Source organism: Acinonyx jubatus, chromosome A1 (genome assembly GCF_027475565.1).
Source record: "Acinonyx jubatus isolate Ajub_Pintada_27869175 chromosome A1, VMU_Ajub_asm_v1.0, whole genome shotgun sequence".
Lineage (NCBI taxonomy): Eukaryota > Metazoa > Chordata > Mammalia > Carnivora > Felidae > Acinonyx > Acinonyx jubatus.
The window spans coordinates 82,153,618-82,159,617 of NC_069380.1; positions in this window are offsets into that span (position 1 = coordinate 82,153,618).

Below are 6,000 nucleotides of genomic sequence, written 5' to 3' on the forward strand. Positions count from 1 at the left end.
GCCATTTTGTGTTTATTTTCATCTTTCTCAAGATGTTACTGACTGCACATTTGATATTACTTTTGTTCTATTGGTGGTAAAATAACCTGTTGTTACATTGCCAGATATTTGAGTGTTTTCCAATTATCCTTTTGTTATTAATTTCTAGTTTTATTTCACTATGGATGAAAAGTATAATTTGTGTGATTTAAATGTTCTAAAATTTGTTAAAACTTCTTCTTTGACCTAAAGTATGCTCATTCTTGGAGAATGTTCCATATATATTTGAGAAAAGTGTATATTCTTCTGCCATTGGGTGCAATGTTCTATATATGATCATTAAGTCCATTTAGTCTATAGTGATGTTCAAATTCATGTTATTAATTTAATTACTGATTTTCTGTATGGATGTTCTATTAGGACTTGATATTATGGATTGGGGATACTTCTCAAAATCTCATGGCTTCAATCTCTGAGTTCTTGGGTTTTCTCCCTTCCTTTGGAATAAATAAAAAGACTTTGCAACACAGCACTTTTCAGCCTGATTTCCACAAAATCCAAGTAATATGGAAGCCTTTTTTTATTGAATAATATGTCTGTTTCTGCAGTGTAATACTTCTCAAGACCATCTTCACTTTTGACGTCAACTGCAAGTTTGTGGGTATTCCAAACCATGGTCGGTTTCAATAATTCACTAGAAATATTCACAGAATTCAGAAAAAGCTTTAAGCAATGGATATGTTTTATCACAGCAAAAAAGATACATATTAGATACAGATACATATTAGCCAAGCCATACAATACCTCAAATGTCCCAATGGCCCAGAAAAACAAAGACACTTATCTGGTAGGACATTTGAAGGGCTTATAAGTTAATAGTCTGAGGCTGAGGACAAAGAACAAACTTGCCTTTGGGAAGGGTTACTCCATTGCTGAATAGATTCCTTTAGTCATACTGGCCAGAAAAAAATCTACAAAAGAATTTATCAAACTCAGCACCCCCCTAAAAAATAAATGAAATAATAATAATAATAATAATACACTGGAGAAACAGGCAGAATACATGTAAGGACACTTTTCCAAAGAGACATCAAGATAGGTAACTGACACATGAAAAGATGCTCAGCATCACTCATCATCAGAGAAATACAAATCAAAACCACAATTAGATACCACCTCACACCTGTCAGGATGGCTAAAATTAACAACTCAAGACACAATAGATGTTGGTGAGGATGCTGAGAAAGGGGAGCCCTTTTGCACTGTTGGTAGGGTTGCAAACTTGTGCAGCTACTCTGGAAAATAGTAGCGAGATTCCTCAAAATGTTAAAAATAGAATTACCCCAGGGGAGCCTAGGTGGCTCAATAGATTGAGCTTCAGTCTCTTGATTATGGCTTAGGTCATGATCTCACAGTTTGTGGGTTCAAGCTCTGCATCGGGCTCTGCCCTGGCAGTACACAGCCTGCTTGGGATTCTCTCTTCTTTTCTCTCTCTGCCCCTCCCCAACTCACACAGTCTCTGTCTCAAAATAAATAAATAAATAAATACTTTAAAAACAAAACAAAAACAAAAAAATAGAAATACCCTACAGCCCAGCAATTGCATTACTATGTATTTATCCAAAGGATACAAAAATGCTGGTTCAAAGGGGCACACTCAACCCAACATTCAATGCTATCAATTATAGCATTGAATATTCACACACACACACACATACACACACAGTGGAATACTACTTGGTGTTTGATAAGTTCTTTATAGATTTTGCATACTAACCCTTTATCTGATGTGTCATTTGCATTAATTTGGTTGATTGTTTCCTTCACTATGCAGAAGCATTCTATATTGATGATGCCCCAAAAGTTCATTTTTCATTTTTTTTTAATTTTTAAAATTTATTTTATTTATTTTTGAGAGAAAGAGAGACAGAACATGAGCAGGGGAAGGGCAGAGAGAGATGGAGATACAGAATCTGAAGGAGGCTCCAGGCTCCAAGCTGTCAGCACAGAGCCTGGCTTATGGCTCAGACTCACGAACTGTGAGATCATGACCTTAGCCCTGAGCCGAAGTCCAGTGCTTAACCCACTGAGCCACCCAGGTGCCCCTCACAACAGTTCATTTTTGTTTTATTTCCCTTGCCTCCATAGACATGTCCAGTAAAAAGTTGCTGAGCTTGAAATCAAATAGGTTGCTTTCTTTGTTCTTCTGTAGTATTTTAATGGTTTCCTATGTCACATTTAAGTCTTTCAACCATTTTGAATTTATTTTTGTGTATCATGTAAGATAGTGGTCCAGTTTAATTCTTCTTCATGTTGTTGTACCATTTTCCCAGTACCATTTGTTGAAGAGACTGTCTTTTTTCCATTGGATACTCCTTCTTGCTTTGTCTAAAATTAATTGGCCATGTATTTGTGGGTCCATTTCTGGGTTCTCTATTGTATTCCATTGACCTATTTCTTTCTTTTCTTTTCTTTTCTTTTTTTTTTCTTTTTTTTTGCCAGTGCCATACTTTCTTAATGATTACAGCTTTGTAATACAGCTTGAACTACAGAATCATGAATCATGATGCTTCCAGCTTTGGTTTTCTTTTTCCACATTACATTGGCTATTCAGGGTATTTTCTGGTTCTATACAAATTTTAGGATTATTTGTTCTAGCTCTGTGTAGAATGAATGTATTATTTTGATAGGGATTTCATTGAATGTGTAGATTGCTTTGGGTAGCTTAGACATTTTAAAAATATTTGTTCTTCCAATCTATGTCCATGGAACGTTTTTCCATTTCTTTGTGTCTTTTTCAATTTCTTTCATAAGGTTTCTATAGTTTTCAGTGTACATATCTTTTACCTCTTTGGTTAGGTTTACACCTAGGTATTTTATGGGACTTGGTGCAATTATAAATGGAATTGATTCTTTGATTTCCCTTTCTGTTGTTTAATTATATGTGTACAGAAATAAAACCGATTTCTGTACATTGATTTTATATCCTGTGATGTTGCTGAATTCACGTATCGATTCTAACAATGTTTTGGTGGGGTTGTTTGGGTTTTCCATGTAGAATATCATGTCTTATGCAAAGAGTGAAGGTTTGACTTCTTCTTTGCCAATTTGTATGCATTTCATTTCTCTTTGTTGTCTTATTGCTGAGATTAGGACTTCTAGTACTATTGTGAACAATTGTGGTGAGAGTGGGCATCCCTGTTGTGTTCCTGAACTTAGGGGAAAAGCTCTCAGTTTTTCCCCATTGAGGATTATATTAACTGTGGGTCTTCCATATATGACCTTTATGATGTTAAGGAGGGCACTTGTTAGGATGAGCACTGGGTGTTATATGTAAGTGATGAATCAATGGGTTCTATACCTGAAACCAATACTACACTGTATGCTACCTTACTTGAATTTAAATTAATTAATTAAATACATAAATAAATATCAAAAATAAAAAAGAAATAAAAGATAACAAGTGTTTGTAATGTTGTGAAATTGGAACGCTTCTTACTGTTGGGAATATAAAATAATGCAGCCACTATAGAAAACAGTATGGTGGTTTCTCATATAATTAAAAATAAAACTACTATATGACCCAGCAATCCCACTGTTTGGTAAATAGCCAAAGGAATTGAAATTAATATCTCAAAAAGATAACTGTACTTCCATGTTCATTGCAACAATATTCACAATAGCCAAGATATGGAAATAACCTATGTGGATAATGGATGAATCAATAAAGAAAATGTGGCTTGTGTGTGTGTGTGTGTGTGTGTATACATACATATATGTATATGTATATTTCACACTGTGGAATATTATTCAGCTTTGAATAAGAAGAAATCTTGTCTTTTGTGGATGAACCTGGAGGACATTATGTTAAGTAAAATAAACTAGGCACGTAAAGACAAATACTGCATGTTCTCTCTTATATGTGGTAGTTAAAAAAGTCAAAGTCTTAAAGCATAAAGGAGAATGGTGATTACCAGAGGCTCGGAAAAATGGGGAAAATGTTGGTCAAATGGTACAAAGCTTCAGATATGAAGGATAAGCAAGTTCTGGAGATGTAATGTACCATCATATGGTGACTGTAATTAATGCTATTGTATTGTATATTTAAAATCTGTTAAGACTGTAGATCTTAAGTGTTTTCACACCAACAAAAAGAAAAAGTAATTATGGAAGGTGTGGATATGTTAATTAGCTTAATTATGGTAACCATTTCATAATATATTCATATATCAAAAAGTTATGCTGTACATCTTAAATACATACAATTTTACTTGTCAATCATATGTCAATAATGCTGGAAGAAAAAATAAAATACCTAAGAAACTTATACATGTAATACGTAAGTGATAAATCACTGAATTCTACTCCTTAAACCAACATTGCATTGTTATGTTAATTAACTAGAATTTAAATAAAAATTTGAAAAGGAAAACAAAAGGTAAAGTTACTCAAATAGCCCAAGTGAAAAAGAAAAGACATTTCTATATGTTATCAAAGAGATCAATTTAATTAAAATCAATTAATTAAATTAATTAAAATCAATTTAATTAAAAATCAGAAAATAAAAATCAGGAAATAAAAATCTGTTCAATATAATAGCAAAATTTTGAAGGCTGAATAATGTTAAGTGAGGTAAAGAAGGTGGGCAGATACTTTTTTTTTTTTTTTTTTTTGGTAAATTGTCTTTTGGAACAAGGTCTGATATTGGCATCTTTCGGTTCAAACTCCTGGTATCACTTAATTTATATTTGCATATAAATTAAGACTCAAAAATTGTGGCCATGGCCATTTATATAAAAATAAAGTTTCAGAAATATCTAAATAATGAGAAAAAATGCAAATAACTAAAACTTTGGTTTTAGTTATGAATGACAAGCTTCTTAAAGTATGTGACTTAACCAAAAAACTATTAAAAAACAAAACAAAACAAAAAACCCTCTGGATTGAAGTAGTTTGTGATGGAAGGTAAACTTGAAGCAATTCTAAATAAATCTTAGCCATATGTAAATATGAAACAAACAAGTGATGATATCTTCAATGTCATCAAGAATTATTTTTAAGCCAGAGGGGAAAAAAAAACAAGTAATACTGTAATAAATAAAATTAAGTAATGACTTCACATATAAACTTTCATGCAAAGAAATTTGGTAAATATTAATGTCATTATAAATTACTGTAGAAAGAGGGTCCAATGCAAAACATAATTTTGTGAAAATTCGAAAACCAATAGGAAAAATATATGAAATTATATTCCTATTATTTTGCTTTCACAAGAGATAAATTAATGAGTTTATTGCAATTAATTTAAGAGTATATCTGGATGGGCAGTAAATACATGAGACAAAAACACATGGTAAAAAATGCATATTAATATAAGAATGAGAAATCATTTCTCACAAATAAGTTCAAAAAAGTTTAACAAATAACAATCAAGCAGTAACAAATGATTTTGACAATGTAATGAAAGAATATGCTCTTTCTGTTCACAAAGCTAGTAAAAATATAAAATATTGCAAGCATTCTTGTATACAGTTGGTCAATATTTTTGAAAAGCTAGACATTTTTCTTCTGTATATTGTTTCTATCCTACATAACTCTAGGAGGGGACGACCATTAACAAAATGGAGTGTTACTTTGAAAATGAAGTGAATATTAAATGAGTAGTAGATTCATACAGAGGTAATGGTTCAGAATTAAACATGAGATAAGGAATAAGTATCAGAACAATATAATATCAGGGCATTTGGAAGCATATGGATTTTAGAAAAAATATTAATTGAAGATATATAGATACAGTGATCATACATGTGAACCAAAGAGAAAGAGAGGAACAAATCTGAAAATTTGGGGAAATCTAATTATCCATGGAGGAAAGGTTAACCAAGTGCATAGTATTTGGGAATAATGAAAAGACAACCAGTACTAGAATCAGGAAAGAGTAACCACAATGGCAAGTGTTCAAAAACATTAAAAAGAAGGGGGTGGGTAGTTGAGAGCAAAATAAAAAGACAAAGAAGAAAT